The 25,291-nt window shown below is 54.9% G+C and overlaps 1 long non-coding RNA gene across 1 annotated transcript; it reads left to right on the forward strand.

Annotated features, from left to right (window-relative positions):
• On the forward strand, positions 1–24,777 carry LOC106503765. The gene is made up of 3 exons (XR_001297475.2): positions 1–138; positions 19,604–19,720; positions 22,281–24,777. It is a non-coding gene; the product is annotated as an uncharacterized LOC106503765 (long non-coding RNA).

Raw genomic sequence — 25,291 nt, forward strand, 5'->3', positions numbered from 1 at the left:
TCACTCGCCGACTCCAGGTCCCGGGGCTTCCCGGCCTCCCTGATGGTGTGAGCCAGTTCCTGTCATCAGAACCCTGCTTCCTACGCTGTGTCTTTGGGGCTGCTACAGGAGTCTGACGTCAGCCATCCCTGGAGGCAGGTGTGTGGATCTGGTGGGGACCGGCCTCTGGGACTCTTCTCCAGCCAAGCCCTGTGTCCATCCCAGGTGGGGCTGAAGCGGGCGGGAAGTGGACCGGGCACAGCCTTTGAGAGAATGGCATAGCCCGAGGACGCGGCAGAAACTGACTAGAACCGAATGGGCCCAAGACGGTGGGCGAGCCGACTTCCACTGGACCTTGAGTCTCAATGCGGCATTGCTGTTCCGTCGCTCAGTCGTGTCTGACTCTTTGTGACGCCATGGACTGCAGCACGTCAGGCTTTTCTGTCCTTCACCATCTCCTGGAGTTTTCTTAAACTCATGTCTATTGAGTGAGTGATGCCATCCAACCACCTCATCCTCTGTCGTCCCCTTCTCCGCCTGCCCTCAATCTTTCCCAGCATCAGGGGCTTTTCCAATGAAAAGTTCTTCTCATCAGGTGGCCGAAGTACTGGAGCTTCAGTTTCAGCATCAGTCCTTCCAGTGAATATCAGGATTGATTTCCTCAGGACTGACTGGTTTGATCTCCTTGAAGTTGTCGACTGGAAATGTACGACGTGAGCATTGTGAGTTGAGTTCTATTTGGGGCAAAACGAGGGCTGCAGTCCAGGGGCAGCACCTCAGAGAGCTCGGAGAGACTGCTCCAAAGCAGCGGTGGGGGAACAGTACATAAGGTCTTGGTGAAGGGGGGGTTCAATACCACGAAGCAGTCGTTTTACAGAAGGTTTTTGTTAGTTGTGAGGCTCTGAGGTCACCATGAAGGGACTTAGTGTTCTCTAGATATGAGGAGATGCAAGGATTGAGATCATAAAATCTGTTCCTAAAAACATCCAACAGTCTAAAGACCTGTCCCACCAGATTCCCTGGAGCACAGACTGCCTCAGCCCACCCTGAACTCACTCAGGGGCTGCTGAAGGTCAGCAGCTATGGCAGCTTGGGGTTTAATCTCCGCAGAGCAGACGGCAAACATCTTTGTTTAGTTGTTGGCAACGCTCTTAGTAAGTGACAATTTGTAGCTGACACAGTGCAAGGGACTCAAGAACCTTCTCCAACACAACTGTTCAAAAGTATCAATTCTTTGGCGCTCAGCCTTCAGTCCGATTCTCACATCCATATATGACTACTGGAAAAAATCATAACTTTGACTATATGGATCTTTGTTGGCAAAGTAATGTCTCTGCTTTTGAATATGGTGTCTAGGTTGGTCATAGCTTTTCTTCCAAGGAGCAAGCTGCCTTTCCATTTCATGGCTGCAGTCACCATCTGCAGTGATTTTGGAGCCCAAGAAAATAAAGAATGTCACTGTTTCCATTGTTTCCCCATCTATTTGCCACGAAGTGATGGAACCGGATGCCGTGAATTTTGTTTTTGGTAATGTTGTATTTTATCCAGCTTTCTCCCTCTCCTCTTTCACCTTCATCAAGAGATTCTTTAGTTGCTCTTTGCTTTCTGCCCCTGGGGTGGTTTCTTCTGCATATCTCAGATTATTTATGTTTCTCCCGGCAATCTTGATTCCAGCGTGTGCTTCTTGTAGCCTGGCGTTTCTCCTGATGTGCTCTGCATATGAGTTAAATAAGCAGGGTGACAATATTCAGCCTTGACACACTCCTTTTCCTATTTGGAACCAGTCTGTTGTTCCATGTGCAGTTCTAACTGTTGCTTCCTGACCTGCATACAGATTTCTCAGGAGGTAGGTCAGGTGGTCTGGTATTCCCATCCCTTTAAGAATTTTTCAGTTTATTGTGATCCACGCAGTCAAAGGCTTTAGTGCAGTCAATGAAGCAGAAGTAGATGTTTTTCTTGAATTCTCCTGCTTTTTCTATGATCCAGTGGCTGTTGGCAATTTGATCTCTGATTCCTCTGCCTTTTCTAAAACCAGCTTGATCATCAGGGAGTTCATGGTTCACGTATTGCTGAAGCCTGGCTTGAAGGATTTTGAGCATCACTTTAGCACATGAGATGAGCACAATTGTGCAGTAGTTTGAAAATTCTCTGGCATTGCCTTCCTTTGGGATTGGAATGAAAACTGATCTTTTCCAGTCCTGTGGCCACTGCTGAGTTTTCCAAATTTTCTGGCATATTGAGCAGCACTTTCACAGCATCATCTTTCAGGATTTGAAACAGCTCAGCTGGAATTCTGTCACCTCCACCAGCTTTGTTCGTAGTGATGCTTCCGAAAGCCCACTTGACTTCACATTCCAGGATGTCTGGCTCTAGGTGAGTGATCACACCATCGTGGTTATCTGGGTCGTGAAGATCTTTTTTGTACAGTTCTTCTGTGTATTCTTGCCACCTCTTCTTAATATCTTCTGCTTCTGTTAGGTCCGTACCATTTCTGTCCTTTATTGTGCCCATCTTTGCATGAAATGTTCCCTTGGTGTACACACACACACACACACACACACACACACACACACACACACGCACACACATATATAAAACATATATATATACCAGGGCTTCCCTTGTGGCTCAGCTGGTAAAGAATCTGCCTGCAATGCAGGAGACCTAGATTCAATCGCTGGTTTGGGCAGGTCCCCTGGAGAAGGGAAAGGCTACCCACTGCAGTATCCTGGTCTGTGAATTCCATGGAGTCGCAAAGAGTTGGACACGACTGAAGGACTTTCGCTTCACTTCATCTCACGTGTATACAGACGTATACACTCATGTTCCCGTGGTATACAGTCTCAGTACACACTATTGTGACACCTCAGCAAGACAAGTGACACGCCCCCATGTGCCAGGACAGTTCTAATGTCAATCGTCAAAGACCAAAAAGTGGGTTGTGGCGCATTTCCTGGAAATCTCCACCCTTTCCCCCCAGTAGAATAATCCTTCCCCTCATTACTACTCTATGGAATTACCCAGCCCAGACGAGCTAGCCACAGCATGTTTCAAGGCCACTCTCACCTCCTGAGATGGCCCGTGCCCTGCCGGCGGAGTGTGTTTCTTTTTGAATAAGTCGACTTCCTGCCTATTACTTTGTCTCTCACTGAATTCTTTCTGAGATGAGAGATCGAGAACCTGAGCTGCATTAACTCCTGAAACCAGGTGTGTGATCTCAGTTAAAGGACGAGTTTTGACCATGTTTGAGTCCCAGCCTCATGGGTTCAAATCCCAATCTGAGTGCCGTGGTCTCGGGACAACACGCTCAACACCACTGGCCGCCCGTCTCCGGTGACCTTAGCCCCACCTGTGAGAGCCCACTGTTGCCCCTCAGACCTCGTCATCCTTGGACCTGCCTCCCCTGAGACTGAGGACCCCCGCTCCCCGCGCCCCTCCTTCCGGCCCGCTCCCCGCGCCCGTCCTTCCGGCCCGCCTCGAGTTCCTCTCACGTCTGCTTTGTCACGTGCTCTCCTGCCATTTCTTGTTCTCATGTCTTAGTCCCCAGCCTACAACACCCGTCCTTCACGCTAATCCTGCCCTTGCTCCCGTCGATGTCGAAAGCTCTGCATCTGTGCCCTGGTGCCAAATTGAACTGCAGAGACAGAGTTCTGGGTGAAGCAGAAGAGAATGGCTTTACCAGGCAGAAGGGGACACATGGGCTCCTGCCCTGAGAACCTGTGTGCCCCCACCCTGGGGCGATTTGATGAGGAATTTGATAGTGATGGTTCAAAGGCAGGGTTGCTAATAAGGATCAGGGTGTGTGCACTCAAGTGGCAGAGAACCTGCCTGCCAACGCAGGAGATGCAGGTTTGACCCTTGGGTCAGGAAGATCTCCTGGAGGAGGGCATGGCCATCCCCTCCAGTGCTCTTGCCTGGAAAATCCCATGGACAGAGGAGCCTGGTGGGCTGCGGTCCACGGGGTCACACAGAATTGGACACGGCTGAGAAGCTGAGCACAGGGACAGGCGGGTCTCCTGATGAGCTTCTCGGGTTCTCAAGGTTGTCAAACTGCAGCCTTCTCTGGAACGAAGGTGCTAACGCCTGCCATTTGTTTGGGGTTTAAGAGGTCAAAGATCCTGCTCTGTGTGTCTCTTCGGGTGGAACCCGGACCCTGCTCCAAGCCTTCTCCATTGTATCTTGGCTGCTCCTCCCTAGTCACCGCATCCCTGCCCTTCCCTGATTAGCAACTGTCCAAAAGACTTCCAAGCCCAGGATCCCCGCAGGGGTCTACAGGGTGGGGTTTCGGTAGCCATCACGTTCCCCTGGTGGGGGGACTTTGTCCGAACACAATTGCTGGGCCCCAGCCTAGCGTTTCTGAGTCATGAGGTCAGCAGGGGTGGGGGTTGGGGGCGGGTTGCCCTGAGGATCTGAATTTCTACCCTGTTGAGGGGCTGCTTGCTGGTCCAGACACCACTCTGAAACTAGATTCTGTTGCAGTAACAAAGACACCCTAAGCTCTCGGCGCTTTTCTTTCCTCCCACACACAGTCTTATATGGATTGACTCTTCCTCATCTTCTTTCTTTTGGAAACTTGTGGCCTCCAAGGTCACCTTGTAAGGGGGGACCACATGGGAAGTAGCTTGCTTCCCTTCCCCTGCAATCCCACTGGTTGGAACACAGTCACGTGACCCCGAGTGACCGTACTGGAGGTGGAGGATTGCAGTCTTTGTTTGCCCGGCACCTAGCCGTACCTCTTCCCACAGGGCCCCCTGCCCACCAGATGGCTTCTCACACGCACAACACGTCCTCGCCTGCCCCACCTGCGGCTGTGGCCACGCCAGGTCTAGGCCACCAGCTGGTGACATGTCAGGTTGGCACGTGCCTCCTCCTGGTCCTGCAGCTTTTGACTTGAAAGGTTGACATCGTGTTGGTGACCCCAGACCCTCAGCCTCATCTGTGCTCACACTTCTGCTCTGGGATCTGGGGGTGCCTGCCCGCTGTCGTTGGGGAGTTTTGCCCTTGACTCTAGTCTTAGTCATATGACTCACTTTTGTTCTCATCAAGATGACACAGCCAGGCTGGCCTCCAGGAGAGGCACAGGTGGCGTGGAGCCAGGCCTGAGGACAGCAGCCGACGCCCCAACGGGGCCGTGAGCCCAGGCAGTCTGAGCCCTGCTTCAGGCGCTGCAGAGCGCGCCACCCGGCGTCTGGGCGGCCTGCTGGGTATTTGCTCGTTTTGGTGTTCTGCAGCAACAACAGTCAGAGAATTTTCCCGTATTAGTCACGTGGGAGGTGACGGAATTCCAGTTGAGCTGCTTCAGATCCTGAAAGATGATGCTGTGAAAGTGCTGCACTCAATATGCCAACAAATTTGGAAAACTTAGCAGTGGCCACAGGACTGGAAAAGGTCAGTTTTCATTCCTATTCCAAAGAAAGGCAATGCCAAAGAATGCTCAAACTACCACACAATTGCACTCATCTCACATGCTAGTAAAGTGATGCTCAAAATTCTCTAAGCCAGGCTTCAGCAATACGTGAACCGTGAACTCCCTGATGTTCAAGCTGGATTTCGAAAAGGCAGAGGAACCAGAGATCGGATTGCCAACATCCGCTGGATCATGGAAAAAGCAAGAGAGTTCCAGAAAAACATCTATTTCTGCTTTATTGACTAGTTCCAGAAAAACGTCTATTTCTGCTTTATTGACTATGTCAAAGCCTTGACTGTGTGCATCACAATAAACTGTGGAAAATTCTGAAAGAGATGGGAATACCAGACCACCTGACCTGCCTCTTGAGAAATCTGTATGCAGGTCAGGAAGCAACAGTTAGAACTGGACATGGAACAACAGACTGGTTCCAAATAGGAAAAGGAGTACGTCAAGGCTATATATTGTCACCCTGCTTATTTAACTTCTATGCAGAGTACATCATGAGAAACGCTGGACTGGAAGAAACACAAGCTGGAATCAAGATTGCCGGGAGAAATATCAATCACCTCAGATATGCAGATGACACCACCCTTATGGCAGAAAGTGAAGAGGAGCTAAGAAGCCTCTTGGTGAGAGTGAAAGAGGAGAGTGAAAAAGTCGGCTTAAAGCTCAACATTCAGAAAATGAAGATCATGGCATCCGGTCCCATCACTTCATGGGAAATAGATGGGGAAACAGTGTCAGACTTTATTTTTGGGGGGTTCCAAATTCACTGCAGATGGTGACTGCAGCCATGAAATTAAAAGACGCTTACTCCTTGGAAGAAAAGTTATGACCAACCTAGATAGTATATTCAAAAGCAGAGGCATTACTTTGCCGACTAAGGTCTGTCTAGTCAAGGCTATGGTTTTCCTGTGGTCATGTATGGATGTGAGAGTTGGACTGTGAAGAAGGCTGAGTGCCAAAGAATTGATGCCTTTGAACTGTGGTGTTGGAGAAGACTCTTGAGAGTCCCTTGGACTGCAAGGAGATCCAACCAGTCCATTCTGAAGGAGATCAGCCCTGGGATTTCTTTGGAAGGAATGATGCTAAAGCTGAAGCTCCAGTACTTTGACCACCTCATGGAAAGGGTTGACTCATTGGAAAAGACTCTGATTCTGGGAGGGATTGGAGGCAGGAGGAAAAGGGGACGACCCAGGATGAGATGGCTGGATGGCATCACGGACTCGATGGACGTGAGTCTGAGTGAACTCCGGGAGTTGGTGATGGACAGGGAGGCCTAGCGTGCTGCGATTCATGGGGTCGCAAGGAGTCGGACATGACTGAGCGACTGAACTGAACTGAACTGAAGTCACGTAGGCCAGGTTGTGCTGTGGTGACAAATAGGCTCCAGACCTGAAATGACGTGGCCCCGGCTTAGCAGACAGGCTGCTGGTGTTACCAAACCAGACCTGCGTCCACCTGCCCCGTGCAGTACGGCCAGTCTGCCCACACTGCATCGCGGTGGAGGAAGGAGCAGCCGCTATTGCAGGCTCCGAGCAAGGAGTCCAGGCGGCTGCTGCTCAAAGGCCCAAACTCCCCAGAGGCTTCCAGGGTGAGGGAGGGGGGCTTTGGGGAGGGTGGTCGGCTTGTGGACACTCTTCCGATTGGTTGGTGGTGAGGTAACTGGGAGTCGGCATCATCGGCCTTTTGGTTCCAACGGGCCTGGGGTCTCCATGCAGGTGGGCAGCACCCAGTTAACTTCCTCCACCTGGTGGGAGTTTGTGGGTTTAGTCCTCCGTTGTGTGCGACTCTTTGTGATTCCTTGGGCTGTAGGCTGCCAGACTCCTCTGTCCATGGAATTCTCCAGGCAAGAATACTGGAGTGGGTTGCCATTTCCTTCTTCAGGGGATCTTCCCGACCCAGAGATTGAACCCAGGTCCCCAGTGTTGCAGGCAGATTCTTTACCATGTGAGCCACCGGGGAAGCTCAGTATCCGCGAAACAGCTTAGAGGATATGGCTCAGCCCTGGAGGAGGGGCTGAAGGCCCTTGACTCTGTTTAGTGGCTGAACTATTATTATTTTGTCTTATTTGAATTTTTCTTTGTTTCTACATTTTCTCGTTTCTCTGATTAAATTTATCCTGTGACTAAAGTTTCTCTATAGACAAAAGGCAGGTGGAGGACATTGAGGCGGGGGGGAGTTCTGTTGTGGGAAGCCCCCTCGGGTCCTGCTCAGTTACAGTGGCCGTGAGAGCTGCCAGCAGAGGCTGGAGCTATGTTTCACGTGATCCGGGGCATTCGGTAAAGAGCACCTCGTGGTCACTTTGCAAGTGGACTGGGAGGAGACCAGTCCAACAGCCAAGGGTGGAAGTTGGAAAACAGAAGGCTGTGTGTGTGTGTGCTGGGCACTGTGTGTGTTGGTCGCTGTTGGCCTTGTGTGTACGAGGAAGAGGTGGGTCCACTTTGCAAACAGAAATGAAAGTGAATATGAGCACATATTCAGAAATTCGGAACTGGGCAAAGTCAAAGCTTGGTAACAGAGGTCCAGGAGAACGCCTAAGCTGGGGCAAGCGGGTCAAAGGTCAGAGGAAGGCTCCGACCTGTGTAGCGAGCCTGAGGGCCCAGGTGGCTGCTGCCAGGGCAGAGAAGTGTGAGTGCACACGGCCCCACAAGCGCTCAAGGCTGCATCAGCAGCTGGTGGCAGCCCTCCTCCACCTGCAGCTTGGCCGACGGGACAGGTGGCCTCCGGGGTTGCTGGGCAAGGGGACGGGAGGGCCAGGCCTGGGTGGTGGGGTGCGTATGTCCCGCCCACCCACATACACCAGCCTGGAAGGGAGAGGGCGCCGTGCACACCCATGTCTCCTGTCCCATCTCCCTTTTGTCACAGCCTCACACTCCTCCAGTCCGAGGCCACAGCCGACCCGTCACCCCTCCCCAGCCGGGACGTTCAGGCGTGCTCGCTCCTGGCACAGGGCCCCACACCTCCCAGCAGCTGGACACTTAGTTTCTTCTGCTTGGAATGTCACCCTCCTCAACGTGCACATGCACCTGCAAACACAGCCATGTGCCCACACGTGTGCACACAGATCCACGTGTACCCACACACACACCTCGTGTGCATACGTGCCTGTGTGCACGCAAGCAACCCACTGATGTGCACACGCACGTCTGTCCACACATGCACTCCAGCGTGCACACACCCGCACTCTTCACTGCCCTGGCCTTTGGGCCTCAGCCTGGAGCTTGCCCACCAGCTGGGCTGAGACCCCCGCAGCACCCACCGTGGGCCCACCCCAACCTCGTCTTCCTTCCTCCACGTCCCTGGCGGGGCTTCCTCTGTCACTGCTGGTGTTGCCGGCTCTGGGTGGGGCCCTGGTGCCCGGGCAGGCTCTGTGGGCTTTGGTGCCATGGGCAGAGGGGAGCCCGGCTGAGTGCACGGGGCTGAGACAGACTGTGGCCTCCAAGCTGGTGCTGCAGCTGATTGTGGGGTCAGGGCTGACCCTGGGGACCCTGGGACCCCTCCGTGGAGGCTGTGAAGGGACCCCCAGGCTGGGCCACAGGTGCTGGACCTGAGAGTGAGCTCATGGCCCAGAGCTGCTGCCACTCAGACACCAGGCAGCCCGGGGCGGGGGGCGGGGGGCGGTGCTTGGGGGACCCCAGTCCCAGCTTTACTGAAGCCTTCAGCTCCAGGGCTGAGGGCAGGACGGAGGCAGCAGCCGGCGGGTCCAGGGTTCTGATCCTGAGCAGCCCAGTGGCTGTTCTCTGGTGCCACCTGGGCCCCCACCCCACTCCAGCATCTTTGTGTCAGGATCCTTGCAGCCTGGAAGAGACGTGAGCCTGGGTGTGGCGGGTGGCGGGGCAGGGCGTCCCTGAAGCTGCCAGCGGGTGGGAAGGGGTCCTTGCCCAGCCAGCCGCTTGCTGTGGGGATGGGGATGTGAGGGACCTGCAAAGCAGACTTCAGTCCCCAGGGGCTTCTCAGACCTTGTCCCCTGAGGCCCTTGAGCCTGCAGACGTGTTGGCTCGGACAAGACCCCCAGCCTCGGTGTCCCCAGAGCTGCTCGGAGGTGCCCGACAGCCCCCAGGGGAGGGTGAGCTCTCGGGTGCGGACACCTGGGGCCTGGCTGTGGGGCTGCTGCATGACCACGGCTCCTGAGCCTCGCAGGGCCTCGGAGCCAGGACCGGGGCCTCCCTCGCTGCGCTTGTCCCTGGACTGGGGGCTTTCTGTTCACTCGGGCCAGGAGGGCAGAAGCCACTGGTGCCCACCCGTCCCCCGCCCGCGTGATGTGGACTTGAAACCCCCCTGGTCTGAGCGCCCGAGTGTTTGTCCTCCCGGGTCACTCTGACCATCTGGAGAGGTGCCCGGGCCTCTGTGGGCCGCGGTACAGAGTGTGGTGGGGGAACCCCTGGTGGGGGCTCCTCAGAGGTTGCCCCTTCCCGCCACCAGCCAGGACCCCAGGGCTGCCCCCGACTGTGCATCAGGCTTCCTGCCCCGCTGCCCTGCCCCATGTGAGCGCCACAGATGGGCAGGGAGGGCTGTCCCCGCCTGCTACGGGCCCGTGTCGTCCTTGTCCCCCGAAGCACGGCCTGTGCGCTCCCGGGACAGGAGCCAGTCAGCACCTGGAGGGGAGGGTGGGCGCCGAGTGACTTCAGGGACCCGTATGGCCCCCCAGCACAGGGGCCGGGGGCGCTGAGGGGACGGCCTGGCCTCTGCGTCCTGTCCACGCTTGTGAAACGGCCGCATTTTTGCACACGCGGAAGGTGTGTCTGTGCAAGCGACAAGACGGCCAGCAGCGCCCCCAGGGCCCCAGCAGGCCACGGCCGTCACCCGCCGGGGTGACCCGGGGCCGGGGAGCCAGCAGCCGGCAGACGCCCACCGGAAGGAAGAGGCTCCGGGGGTGGAGCCCAGCAGAGCCTCAGCGCGGGCTGCCTGCCCGCCTGTCTGCAGGTGCGTCTGCCGCCTCCAGACTGCAAGAGGCCCTCTGGGAGCCGCGGGCGTGGGGAAACCCGGGGGCTGGCCCGCTGGAAGGGCCGCCGCGTGCGTGCGTTTCTGTCGGTGTTCGGTCGTGCCCGACTCTGTGGCTCTGTGGGCTGCAGCCCCACCAGGCCCCTCTGTCCCTGGAGGAAGGACAGCCGGAGACCAGACTCTAGCCTGTGCGCGGGAATGTGGCCCAGGGCCCAGGCCTGTCCCGGGAGCCCGCAGTGCGGCGAGCGTCCCTGGCTGACCCGGGGCAGGGGGAGGGGGCGCCCATGGTCACGTGGGCAGGACGCGGGGCCTGGAGCCTGCCCTGCGCTCTCACCCACGGGACCGTCTCCGTGAAGGCGAGGACTCAGGAGGCCAGGAGTCAGGAACAAGAGTTTAAAGCCTTTACCCCAAACGATGAAGGGCCGATAGCAATGCCCAGCGACAGCAGGAGGTGATGAGGTGGGGCAGGGTGGATGCGGCAGGGACCACAGCCCCTGGCTTCCCTGGAGAGGTGGACCTGATGATCAAAGTCTGGCAAGCTGGGTCACGAAACAACGAAACCAATGAAAAGGCATGAGGAAAGTAAAAGGGGCCTAGGAACACATTCAGCGGGAGATTAAAAGGACGGTGAGAGCGTATCCGATTACTGTGGCAGCTTTTTATTTATTTCAGTAAAACTAAGCATGCAAGTATCACACAACCCAGCAATTACACTCTCGGGCATTTCTGCAAAAGAAATGACAATTTACGTCCACTCGAGACAGGCACACAGATGCCCATAGCAATTTACGTCCACTCGAGACAGGCACACAGATGCCCATAGCAGCTTTGTTTGTCCCAACCCCTGGTTGGGGGTGGGGGGGGGGTGTTCCATCACCGCATCCACTTTTCTGAGTCTCTGGACCCCAGTGCGGGGGGGAGTCCAAGTCTATTCTGAGAGTGTCCGCCTGGCTTACTGTCAGACCCCCAGGTTAAGGACTCAGCCCCTCAAGACAGTCCCCACGCCTGTCCCGAGTCCAGACCGCCTCTAATTATGACTGTGAATTGGGGGTTTCGCCCCCCACCCCCCAGCTTTGACCATCTCCTAGGACGGCTCACAGAACCCAGGAAAGGGCTTCACTCACTAGCACCTGTTTATTATAAAAGACACAACTCGGTAACAGCTGGATGGATGCGGCGCTCAGGTGAGGAGGGGAGGGAGGGGAGGCCGTGGAGCTTCCGTGACCTCCTGGGGACACGGCCCTCCTGGCCCCTCCACGGGGCCCCCAACCACACCCCAGCTGCAGGACTGAGCCTCCAGCCGCTCTCCCCGCCCAGGGGTCAAGGGACAGGGCTGCCAGGGCCAACACTCTAATCACGCCGGGTCCTTTCGGAGACCAGGGCTCGTCCTGAAAGGACCTAGGGGCCCCCAGATGCCTGTCGTCCCCTTAGCTTACAGAGCATGCTCGTTACTTCACAGATGAAAGGGTGTTATTTATTTGATTCTTTGTTTGGGACACTCTGTGCAGGGTACAAGATCTTAGTTTCCTGACCAGGGACAAAGCCCCCGTCCTCTGCAGCGGAAGTGCAGAGTCCTGGCCACTGGGGAGCTAGGGACGTCCCCGGAGATACCACAGGCTCTAACGACTGTGTGTCAAGGGCCAGAACAAAGGCCAAATGTCTGTTTTTCCCTTGCATCACAGGCCACCCTCGGGTCACCGACTGGCTCCCTTACAGCGAAACGATGGTAAAATTCAAACGGTCTGGGCGCCTCGCTAGAATCAGCGCAGCGCATTGTCACGGCAGGTGGGAACGTCCCCCAGGGAGAGGCCCCTCAGGCCCACAGGCCGATCTGGTCAGGCTCCGAAGCAGGACTGGCCTTGGCGCCGCGGCCTGACCTCTTGGGCCTCTGGTGAAGCTGAAACGAGGACCAGCGTCGCCAGCTCTGAGCCTGTCTCGGGCGTTGGTGTAACACTGGTTTCCTTCCTCACATCCCAGGACCTGTGGGTTCATCCCATTGCCCCCAGCTGCTGTTCCTTCTCTCCCTGGTTCCCAGATGAGCTGGTCTAGATTTCAGCTGGGATAGGAGCCCCGAGAATGCCTCCCCTCAGTCCACTCTTGTCCGGGCGGGTGCAGGGCTAGCCACGTCTGCCGTCAGCCCAGGTTGGCCGAATGGGGCGGCGCGGCTCCACTGGCCGCTTTAGGCCCGGAGGTATTCAGGTTGAAAACCACAGTTACATCCCCAACCTGTGGGTCATCGCAGAGTGCTGGGCTGAGCTCCCGGTGTTACACAGACCTGTTTTACACATTGTAGTGCCTGAGGTCACAAAAGAGTCAGACAGGACTTAGCGACTAAAAACAAGGGTATTTATATCAATTCCAGTCCGGGCGTGGGGTGGGAGAGAGGTCCAAGAGGGAAGACATATACGGTATATATTGCTTCATTGGACAGCAGAAACCAATAGAAGATTGTAAAGCAATTCGACTCCCATAAAAAGTTAAATTGAAATTTAAAACACAGTTGCAGTTTCTTGCATAAGAAACCAGCCCCCCCACCCCCTGCCGCCCTCACCCCCGCCTCTGGCCCTGGTCGTTGCAGACTCGGTCTTTTCAGTATTGCATCAAGTATGGAAAAAACTGAAGTGATTTGGGGAAGAAAGAGCAGGGCCTGCCCCCTGCCCCCAGCCCGGCAGGAATTGCACAATGGTGCCAGCATCCTCTCCGCCCTCGCTGCCCCCGGATCCGCCGGGAGACAGAAGTGCCGGTCCAGGGGGGTCGCCGCCGGGCCCCTCCCGGGCTCTACCGGCCGGTCCTTCAGAGCTGCGCTGCCAGGCTGCACATTCTGGGCCCTACAGAGTTCCTCACTCGGAAGCCACGGCAGTTGGCCAGCCAGATTGGTGCAACCCACCCCTTCCGGTTTCTTGGGGCTCTGAGTGTCTGTGTCTGGGTCAGCCAGACACCATCCGGGCCGAGCGTCTGTGCCCGTTGGGACCCCCGCGCAGACCACAGGCTCCCAGCCTCAGGCTCGCCTGCCAGCTTCCATCAGGGCCTCCCCCCCGGCCCTGAAAACTGGCCACATGGCCGTCAGCCACCCCCGTCTCTTCCCAGGGTGCCGTGCCTCTGAGGCTGTGGACCCCATCCCCCTGCGGTGCCCCCGCGTCCGCCCACCCCGGGGACCCAGGTGTATGCCTCAGGTGAGAACATGGGGATCCGCTTGCCGATTCCAGTCACTTCTGAGCCTGCGACGGGGTTGTGCTGAGGGGCATCGACCTGCCTACTTGAGTACAGCCCAGATCCCCACAGAGATTTCCACGGGGCTGTGTCCTTCCCGGACGTCCCTGTTACAGGCCAGGTTTCCACGGGCCTCCTGCCCAACCAGATGGCCAGGTCTTTCGCTCCTGCCTACACGCTGGTAAAAACCCAAATGTCAGGACCTTCCCTACCATCCGGTGCTTCGAGGAGAGCACGTGCCAGCCTGCTCAATGCCAGGCTGGGCTGCGTACTGCTCGGCCAGAGCGGGGCCATCCAGACAGGATGTGGCTGCCATCTGCACACCGAGCCGCTCTCGGTCAGCCAGGGGAGAGCTGCAAGTTGGGCCGTGTCCCAGGGACAGCACGGCCCAGCAGCTCCTGCAGAGGTCAGTCCCGAGGAAGCAGACGCTTCCTGTGCGGGGGCGGGGGGCGGAGCCTTGTGTTCCCCAGGTTGCACCACCCGGTAGAAAGTGTCTGGACGTCATGCTGGAGCTCTCTGGGGCACCTCTGCCCCCTTAGAGGCCTCCCCCCGTGTCATCCTGGACGTTGAGGGGATTTCAGGTTTCGTGATCTTTTTTTAATTCACGTGTTTCATTTTGGGGCTGTGCTGAATCTTCGTTGTTGCATGCCAGGCTTTCTCTGGTTGCCGTGCTCCAGCTTCTCATGGCGGTGACCTCTCGTTGCGGCTCGCGGGCGCTAGAGCTCAGCGTCAGTTGTGGGGACACACAGGCTTAGTTGCCCTGTGGCCTGTGGGCTCTTCCCGGGCCAAGGATCCAACTGGCGTCTCCTGCATTGCAAAGTGGATTCTTGACCACTGCACCACCAGGGAAGCCCTTCGTGATCATTTTGCATCCTTCAGCCACCAGGGTAGCTCCAGTGGGTGTTTGATAATAAGGCATACACAAGCGGGTGTTTGGTAACTCCACGCAGACGGAAGTTCTCTCGTCTGAGGTCCCGGTGGTCATCACTAGGAGGTGCCCATGGCTGCTGCCCTGAGCCCCTGTCTTGGTTGCACGCAGGGCATCGCTCAAGGACCTGCCCGCCTGGCGCCCCAGCTTCTACTCCCTGGGGGGTGGCTCAGGTCATCTCACTGGTTCCCATTCAGAGTATCCAGTGAACACGGCTTGAAGGACGGAGTTACGAGCTTTACAAGACCAGGCAGGAGAAACATCCCCGAGCCGGGCACCACGTCCACCCCACCCCCCAGCACAATCAGGTGGAAGAGGCCCAGTGGCATCACATAAAGCCTGTCCAAGCATCCCAAGGCTTCTCCGAACTTCGACCTTAATCCCATCGACCCTGACATTCCTCCCAGTGGCCTCCACTGGGGTCCATCTACAGGGCTTGGTTCCATAACACCACGCAGGGATGCCGCAGGCATCCCTTACTGCGGCATAATGTCCACATCATAACCCACCAGGTAAAGGGGGCATGACTGCTACAGCAAAAGCCGTCCAGACGTCCTCACCGCATCGTCCCCCAGGGCCTGCGGCCCTGCGCGCTCACCCCACTGTTCTGACTGTTGGCTTCTCCAGCCCGGGTCGGTCCCACCGTGCACAGGGCTCTGGCACTGAGGACTCCTGGGCCCGTCCCTCCACCCCTGACCCTGGTGTCCACTCTGCACAAGGCTCTGGGGCCCCAGCAGAGGGTTGAGCTGAGGGGCCCTTTGGTCCATTCTCACCTTCTTCTTTTATACTTGGAGTATAGCTGATTTATATACACAGCAAAAACAAGACCGGGAGCTGACTGTGCTTCAGATGATGAACCCCTTATTGCCAAATTCAGACTTAAATTGAAGAAAGTAGGGAAAACCACTAGACCATCAGGTATGACCTGAATCAAATCCCTTACAGTAGAAGTGACAAATAGATTCAAGCGTTTAGATCTGATAGAGTGCCTGAAGAAGTATGGACAGAGGTTCATGACATTGTACAGGAGGCAGGGATCAAGACCATCCTCAAGAAAAAGAAATGTAAAAAAGCAAAATGGTTGTCCGAGGAGGCCTTACAAATAGCTGAGAAAAGAAGAAAAGCTAAAGACAAAGGAGAAAAGGAAAGATATACCCATCTGAATGCAAGGTTCCAAAGAATAGCAAGGAGAGATAAGAAGGCCTTCCTCAGTGATCAATGCAAAGAAATAGAGGAAAACAATAGAATGGGAAAGACTAGAGATTTCTTCGAGAAAACTAGAGACACCAAGGGAACATTTCATGCAAAGATGGGCTCAATAAAGGACAGAAATGATATGGACCTAACAGAAGCAGAAGATATTAAGGAGAGGTAGCAAGAATACACAGAAGAACTGTACAAAAAAGATCTTCAGGACCCAGATAATCACGATGGTGTGATCACACCTAGAGCCAGACATCCTGGAATGTGAAGTCAAGTGGGCCTTAGAAAGCATCACTACAAACAAAGCTAGTGGAGGTGATGGAATTCCAGTTGAGTTCTTTCAAACCTTAAAAGATGATGCTGTGAAAGTGCTGCACTCAATATGCCAGCAAATTTGGAAAACTCAACAGTAGGCACAGGACTGGAAAAGGTCAGTTTTCATTCCAATTCCAAAGAAAGGCAATGCCAAAGAATGCTCAAACTACTGGACAATTGCACTCGTCTCACACGCTGGCAAAGTAATGCTCAAAATTCTCCAATTCAGGCTTCAGCAGAACTTCCAGATGTTCAAGCTGGATTTACAAAAGGCAGGGGAACCAAAGATCAAATTGCCAACATCCATTGGATCATCAAAAACGCAAAAGAGTTCCAGCAAAACATCTCCTTCTGCTTTATTGACTACGCCAAAGCCTTTGTGTGGATCCCAACAAACTGTGGAAAATTCTTCAAGAGGTGGGAATACCAGACCACCTGACCTGCCTCCTGAGAAACCTGTGTGCAGGTCAGGAAGCAACAGTTAGAACTGGACATGGAACAACAGACTGGTTCCAAATTGGGAAAGGAGTATGTCCAGGCTGTATATTGTCACCCTGCTTATTTAACTTCTATGCAGAGCACATCATGAGAAACCCTGGGCTGGGTGAAACACAAGCTGAAACCAAGATTGCTGGGAGAAATATCAATGATCTCAGATACACAGATGACACCACCCTTATGGAAGAAAGTCAAAAAGAACTGAAGAGCCTCTTGATGAAGGTGAAAGAGGAGAGTGAAAAAGCTGGCTTAAAACTCAACATTCAGAAAACTAAGATCATGGCATCTGCTCCCATAACTTCATGGCAAATAAATGGGGAAACAGTGGTTGACTTTATTTTGGGGGGGCTCCAAAATCACTGCAGATGGTGAAAAGAAATTAAAAGATGCTTGCTCCTTGGAAGAAAAGCTATGACCAACCTAGACAGCATATTCAAAAGCAGAGACGTTACTTTGCCAACAAAGGTCCATCTAGTCAAAGCTGTGGTTTTTCCAGGAGTCATGTATGGATGTGAGAGTTGGACTGTGAAGAAAGCTGAGTGCTGAAGAATTGATGCTTTTGAACTGTGGTGCTGGAGAAGACTCTTGAGAGTCCCTTAGACTGCAAGGAGATCCAACCAGCCCATCCTAAAGGAAATCAGTCCTGAATATTCATTGGAAGGACTGATGCTGAAGCTGAAGCTCCAATACTTTGGCCCCCAGATGAGAAGAACTGACTCATTGGAAAAGACTGTGATGCTGGGAGGGATTGGGGGCAGGAGGAGAAGGGGACGACGGAGGGTGAGATGGCTGGATGGCATCACTGACTTGATGGACATGAGTCTGAGTGAGCTCCGGGAGTCGGTGATGGATGGGAAGCCTGGCGTGCTGCGGTCCATGGGGTCGCAGAGTCGGACACGGCTGAGCGGCTGAGCTGAGCCGAGCTACTGACTGGTCTGCGGTGTTGCGTCAGTTGTGGCTGAGCAGCAAAGTGAATCAGCTTTACATATACACACACCCACTCTCTTTCAGACTCTTTTCCCATATAGGTCGTTACACAGTACTGAGTAGAGTTTCCGTGCTGTACTCATTATCTATTTTATATTATTGTTATCCTATTAGTTATCTATTTTGTATATGAAATGTGTTGTTGGAGATGACTCTTGAGAGCCCCTTGGACAGCAAGATCAAGCTGATCGATCCTGAAGGAAATTGGTCCTGAATATTCACTGGAAGGACTGATGCTGAAGCTCCAATCCTTAGGCCACCTGATGTGTGAAGAGCTGACTCATGGGGCAAGACCCTGTTTCTGGGAAAGACTGAGGGCAGGAGGAGAAGGTGGCCACTGAAGATGAGATAGTTAGATAGCATCACCGACTCAGTGGACATAAATTTTACCAAACCCTGGGAGATGGTGAGGGACAGGGAGACCTGGCGTGCTGCGGTCCGTGGGGTCACAAGGAGTCAGACGCGACTGAGCGACTGAGGAACAGCAAGTACAGCACCGTGAATCCCCGTCTCCCAGTTCATCCCTCTTCCTCCCTGGAAGCCATACTTCTGTTTTCTATGTCTGTGGCTCTATTTCTGTTCTGTAAATAAGCTCATTGTATGTTTTAGATTCCACACAAAAGCAATATCATGCATTTGTTTTTCTCTGTCTGAATTGCTTCACTCAGCATGACAGTCTCTAGGTCCACCACGTTGCTGCAGATAGCGTTATCTTGTTCCTTTTTGTGGCTGAGTAATATTCCATGGTATATATACACACCATGCCTTTATCCATCTATCTGTAGGTGGACATTCGGGTTGCTTCCATGTCCTGACTATTGGATCTCGTGTCAACTTCTACTCTGATTAAGTTGCCTGATCATTGTCCCCAGAGAGTCTAGCTGTGCTTCCTCTTTGGGACTGCTGCCTTCCTGCTTCTTGCTTTCCTCCAAACTGGCAGAAACAGGCCAGACTCGTTCAGGGCCCGTTAATGTTCGGAGCCCAGCAAGGCCTCTCTTTGGCCTTGAGACATCCTTGAGACTGCTGTATTAAGGCCTTGTTTTGCCCCCATCAGCGTCCCTTTTATTAATCTATTTCTTACTGAAGATCTAAAGATCCCACCCTCCTGGGGAGAGTCCTGGGGAGAGTCCTGGTGTCCGGCCGTCCCTTTCTCCATCTTCTTGTCGGTTAGTTACGTTTTGAGTAGTGACTGTAAGACCCGGAAGGGGGGGAGGGTCAGCTGAGACAGCAGTTTCTGCCATCAGGCTCTCTAGAGGAGGGGAGAAGCGTGCCCAGGATCTCCCCATATATTTCCTTGCAACTTCTGTAAAGCCATAATTATTTCAAAATAGAGTGTCGGAAAAAACGTTGTAGGCTGTGAAATTTGAAAACCTCAATGAAACAAAAACATCGATAGAAAAGTATGGATGGACCGAACTGACTCAAGAAGAAGTCAAATCAAGAGTCTCCCTCGTTCATGATAGTCTCAGTTGAAGGAAAGTGTCTTTCTAGAGAAGGGTCATCTAAGGGACCCAGAAGGAGAAGAAATACAGCATGTTAGCTGTCTGCGGCTGTGCGAGGCAGCTTGGCCCCAAATGTGGTACAGCAGGTCCCCTGCATGCAAACAAGCTCTGTTCTGAGATCACGCTCGTAAGTCTAAAAAGGTCAGCCTGGGTATCCAGCTAACATCATCAGCTATGTAGTCCTGTACTTTAATAGGTTTATAATACTTTTCACACAAATAATACATTTAAAAAAAAACCAAAAATGAAGAAAACATTTTAAATCTTATAGCTGTTGTTCAGTTGCTAAGTCATGTTTGACTCTTTGTGACCCCATGGACTGCAACATGGAGTTTACTCAAATCCATGTCCATTAAGTCAGTGATGCCATCCAGCCATCTCATCCTCTGTTGTCCCCTTCTCCTCCTGCCTTCAATCTTTCCCAGCATCGGGGTCTTTTCCAGTGAGTCAGCTCTTCACATCAGGTGGCCAAAGGATTGGAGCTTCAGCTTCAGCCTCAGTCCTTCCAATGAATATTTGGGGTTGATTTCCTTTAGGATGGACTGGTTGGATCTCCTTGCAGCCCAAGGGACTCTCAAGAGTCTTCTCCAACACCACAGTTCAAAAGCATCAATTCTTCCCTTACAGGACAGCCCTCCATACGGTCACCACTCCCAGCAGAGTGAGCAAAGATGATAAGAGAATGGAAGCTGGGTCTAGCCTCAGAAGACATCTCATCACTGTTCCCTCATTCAGTTGTTGGAGGTAAGTCACTCACTAGATCAGCCCACATGCTCTGGACAAAGGGGGTTGCATGGGGGTGTGACCAGGAGGAGGCAGGGCTTGATGAGACTAGTTTATATGCTGCCTATCACAACAGATGGTAAAGAATCTGCCTGTAATGCAGGAGACCCGGGTTCAATCCCGGGGTCAGGAAGATCCCTTGGAGAAAGGAATGGCTACCCACTCCAGCACTCTTGCCTGGAGCATCCTGTGGACAGAGGAGCCTGGTAGGCTACAGTCCATAGAGTTGAAAAGAGCTGAACACGACTGAGTGAGTAACACTTTCGCTATCACAACAGCCGCTTGCCATGTGGCCACACCTCGTGTCATAATCAATTCAACAGACGCTGCAACAAGGAGGAGGGTGCCTGCTGGGGAACGGTTATCACCAGGACAACCGTGGACTGCTTGCTTGTGGCAAAGGAGAGATAAAACTCTACAGTGGAAATGGCTGCTGTCCCCTGTGTGACAAGCAGGCCTGCGCTTCCCAAGCAGGGGCAGCAAGGACCCCACGCCTCACCTGTGCAGGGTTCCCTCCAAGGCGGGTGACTTGCCATCTCACCAAGCCTTCAGCGATCACTTCCACTTACAAGAAAAACAGGGGAGAGAGGCACGCTCACACTGGCACCAGGAGGACGTCACCTCCAGAACCCGGGACCCTCGGGCCACTGACCCGCGCTCCCGAAATGGGGTCGTGGCTCAGGGAGAAATGCAGAGGGTGGGAGGAAACCGCTGTAAATCAGAAAAGACTGAGGAGACACACCCCGGGCAGGGGGCTCGACAGACTCTAGGCGTGAACAAGCCAGCAGTAAGAGCTAAAATGGAAGCGTGGTGGAGATGGAACGCAGATCGTGTTCTCAGTGCCGTCAGGGAATTACTGCTAACGTGGCCTCATGGCAGCAGGATTGTGTGTCTGCTGGGAAATAGCTTCCTTTTTTGGAGATGAATGCTGAACTACTTGTCTATTCAATTTCTATGTCGTGACATGGGATCAACTTTAAGAATCTTACGTACACACATCTTAAAGTAAACACAGGTGTGTGTATGTGTATATGTGTCTGTATATACAGAGAGAGAATGGAGAACGAGGTATTTATTCGGGAGAGGGGCGCATCTGAGCTCCGGGAGCAGGTTGGCAGGCAGGAACCCAGGCTGGCTCCGTGTTTTGCTCTTGAGGTTGAAATCCGTCTTCTGGGAAAACTCAGTCTTTGCTGTGAAGGCCTTCGAATCACGGGCAAGGCCCACCCACCCGATGAAGATGGTCTGTTTTATTCCAAATCTTCTGATTGAGATGTTCAATCAGACTTCCCTGGTGGTCCAGCGGTTAAGAGTCCACCCGCCACTGCAGGGGACATGGGTTTGATCCCTGATCCAAGAGGATCCCACATGCCCTGGGGTAACTGAGCCCGGGAGCGCACCGATACTGAGCCCTCACTCTGGAGCACGGGATCTGTCACAGGAGAAGCTGCCGCATTGAGAAGCCTGCGCCCGCAACTAGCGAGGAGCCCCGCTTGCCGCAGCTAGAGAAGAGCCACGCGCAGCAAGGAAGACTCAGTACAAACACACAAAAATGGGAATCTCATCAAAAACTACCTTCACGGCAACATCTGACCGGTGTTTGACCAAATAGCTGGACACCAGGACCTGGCCGAGCTGACACATAAAACTAGCCTTTCCCGTGGATATATGTGTATTCATTATATTACTCTTTCTACTTCTTTTCTGTATTAAAGTTTTCATCAAAAGCTAAAAAATAAAGAACCTTTGTTCACAGAAGTCACTATAAGGAAAGTGAAAGTCAGGTCGCAAATATGAGACAATATTTACAATCCACGTAAGTAACAAATGACTTCTACCCAGTAATACAAACTTCCCCATGCCTTAGAAGAAAGAGACATAGGATCTGATTTTTTAAAATGGGCAAAAGACATAAACAGACATTTGGCAGAATAGGAAACAGAAATGGTCAGCAATCATGCAGGCGGGAACAAGAAATTAACACCTCCTGACGCACAGAGAGCTTCAGGTTTGGGGCAAGAGCACGCGTGCGCTGCTGTGAGCAGCGGAATCCGAGCGAGCAGTGGGAGGACCACCGAGCCGTGTCCAGGAGGCTGGCTTCTGCACGCGCAGCGATTCGGCAGCCCGCCTCTGGACGGGACCCTGGGTCGGGTCGCCAACCTGTGAGCTTTGCCCCATGGCGGGTGCGAGGTGGGAGTGAACCTTAAAATCAGGTGGTGGTGCGAGGGCAGCCCCAGCTTCAGGTGCTGTTTAAGTCTTTATTGAAATTTTGTTACGATATAGCTTCCGTTTCATGTTTTTTTATGTTTGGGTTTTGTGGCCCAAAGCATACGGGATCTTGGCTCCCCAGCTAGGGACTGAAGCCACATCCTCTGTGTTGGAAGGCAGAAGCGTAACCACTGGACCACCAGGCAAGTCCTGCTCCAGGTGTTCTTAGTCGGCACGAACCTACGCACGCGCCCGCCCCCCGCCCCCGTGTGGCTGCCCGGCCGGCGAGTACCTGGCTTTGTTTTTGCGTTTCTAGGTCTGCCCTAAGATGCAGAAAGCCAGAGGCTGGACACCTGTGCCTCCACCTGCAGGGACAGCAGTGTGCCCCGCGTCAGGACCACTCAGACACTGGTTTCCGTCGGCTCGGTCCACAGGCCACTGACCGTGAGTTCACCCCTGGCCCCCAGACCCCTGCCAATAGACCTGGAGGAGGCATGGTAGGCTGTTTGGGTGAAAACCGCATGGCAGAGCGCGAGTAAACCCTGTGAAAACAGGTCCTCACTGGGTCCAGGGGACAGAGTCTGTGCCCCTGTGCCTTGGTCCCCTGTGCACAGGAGGCGGAGGCCTTGTTTGGGCGCCTGCTTTGCTTTCACCTGCATCCAGGCGGCAAGTCGGGGTGCTGACTATGAGTGGTGTGCAGAGTTGGTGGAGGTGCCCCTGGGGTCACAGGACTTGGTCCTTGGGACCCAGGGACCCCAGGGCCCCAGCGGCTGCTGGGGAAGCTGAGATGCAGAAGGTCAGTGCCAGTCCTGTGCAGGCACACAGCCGTGCCCTTGGCCAGGACCTCACCTCCCTGTGGGACTCCTCGTTCGGCTCCCCTCTGGGCCGGGGAAGAGGTGGACCGCTGCACATGGGGTGGCAGGGTGACCCGAGCTGCCTGTCTTGAAGGGGGTGTCATTCGTGCACCGGCTCATGTAGTTGGGCTGGCCAGCAGCTCCCCACTGCCCAGTGAGGTTGGGGGTCTGGACTCTTGTAAGGTCCCTGGAGCCCGTGGCAGGCAGGCAGTGTCTCCTTCCGCATCCTGCCCGTGCTGCCACAGGGAGAGGAGCCGCCCGCGGGCCCAGCAGGACACCCCTACAGCCAGATGCCCAGCTTGTCGCAGTGGCGCGTCCAGTTCTGCACCACAATGCCAGGCCTCCGGGAGCCCCGCCTGCCCCCTGGTAGCAGGTTCACTGACGTGAGACCCCTTGTGGGCCAGGAATCTCCAGAGAAACCGCACCAGTGGGATGCGTGTGCGCTCACTCACTCAGTCGTGTCCGACTCTTTGTGACCCCCTGGACTGTAGCCCACCAGGCTCCTCTGTCGATGGGATTCTCCAGGCAAGAATGCTGGAGTGGGCCGCCTTGTCCTCCTCCAGGGGATCTTCCCACCCAGGGGTGGAACTCCCATCTCTCGAGTCTCGTGCCTTGGCGGGCGGGTGTTTCTTTTTTTTTTTACCACGGGGCCCATCGGGAAGCCCACCAGTGGGGTATCTGTCTCTATACCCGTCCATCCATCCCTCATTCATCCACCCTTCCATCTCTCCATCCATACACCCGTCCACCTATCATCCAGCTATTTACCTACCTACCTCTCTATAAAATATGTACTACCAGGAAATAGCTCGCGTGGTTACGGGGCTGGGAATGACCTGCCGTGGGCACACGGGCGGCCCAGGAAGGCCAGCTTGGGGACGTCATCCAGCCTGAGTCTGGAGGCCTGAGCCCCAGCTGACGTTGTGACCACAGTCTCAGGGCAGGAGGAGGTGCCTGGAGCCGCCCCAGCTCAGGGGGTGGGGCCGGAGGAGGGGCGTTCTCCTTTCCCCCGTGTGTTCCGTTCAGGCGTCGGGGGACGGCTGGTGCCCCTCAACATGGGGGAGGCTGCCTACTTTCCTGCGTCCACAGTTCAGTGCCAACCTCCCCAGGAAACACTACCCCCGCAGCCGCCCCAGAAGTCACGTCCCCTCTGGCGGGTCATGCCGACACACTGCTGAACACGGCCCTCCCGTCACAGGAAGGGCAGCAGCGGTTCCCACCGGCCGGCCCGCGCCCTGCGTTTGGATTGCCCGTGCCTGCGCCCGTCCTTCCCTTACTCACCAACTTAACACCGTGCTGCTGGGCTAGCTCTTCCCGGATCCCTGTTTCTGGGCAAGGACCTGACCTTACATAAAGAGGAGCAAGGCAAGCGGAGGTGCCCTGGGCTCCCCGAGAGCCACCCGGTACCCGGCTCCTCAAGGAGAAGACCCCATGGGATGGCAGCCTAGCCTTGGCATCGTTTAGGACCACGGCTGGGGCAGCGGGGTGACAGTTGCCCTGTGTCCTCTGGACATGCTAGTCAATGCCGCCATCTCCCCCAAATCAGGATGCACGGCCGTGGAGGCCGCGGGCTGGGAGGGCCGCTTCCTGTGATTAGAATGAATGGGCTGCTCACATTCTGCCTCCCGCCCGTGTTGGTCCCTGCTCACCTGGTTTTCAGTCCCAGCAAAGGGATGCTTTGAACAAAACAATGGTGACGTTGAGTTGGAAGGGGGAGAGTCTCCACCTGGCCCACCAGGGGCTCCTCTGCCAGTGGACTAAGGGGCCCCGAAGGGGGCCACGGTGATGGGATCAAGGGGAAATGGGGTCCTGCTCCTGAGTGAGGGCGGGATGACGGGGTGATGAGGGTCCATGGCGGAGGTCACCACCGGGAGGAGGCCTTCGTTCCCAGCACCCTCCCCACGAAGAGTGGGCTGGGCAGCAGGAGAAGCCGGTGAGAGGGCCCAGACGGGGGTGGGCGTGGGAGGGGAGCGGCGAGCCTGACCGCGGAGGGAGCATGCGGCGGCCGCAGCTTCCGGCGCAGACCCTTCTCCTGCGCTCTCATATCCGATTCTAGATTCCACGAACTCTGACCAGGACGCGCCCCTCCCCTTCCTCTCTGGTGTTGCCACGCTGCGGCCCCTACACCGCCCGACTGCCGGGGAGGTGTCTGATACCGGCCCATTCCCTCTTCCCACTGCTGCTGGTGCCTTCCTTAAAGTTTATTTTGTAAGATGAGAAGAGCAGAACCGGGAGAGGAACACGCCTCCCCAGAGGCCTTGGACGGTTACCAAACCCAGAACCGCGGAACCGCCCCACCAGCTTCCGGCGGGGAAGCGCTTCTGTCCCTGGGGAGCCGTCTTGTTCTGGGAGGTGTCCTGCGGGGGGTGTGTGACTGCAGGCAGCGGGCGTTGGTCACTTTGTCCAGGTTCGGCTGCACCTGACAGACGCTGCTCCTTACTCGGGAGGAAGCAGACTCTGCAGGTTTCGGTGG

The sequence above is a fragment of the Capra hircus genome, chromosome 29 (assembly GCF_001704415.2).
Source record: "Capra hircus breed San Clemente chromosome 29, ASM170441v1, whole genome shotgun sequence".
Classification (NCBI taxonomy): Eukaryota; Metazoa; Chordata; class Mammalia; order Artiodactyla; family Bovidae; genus Capra; species Capra hircus.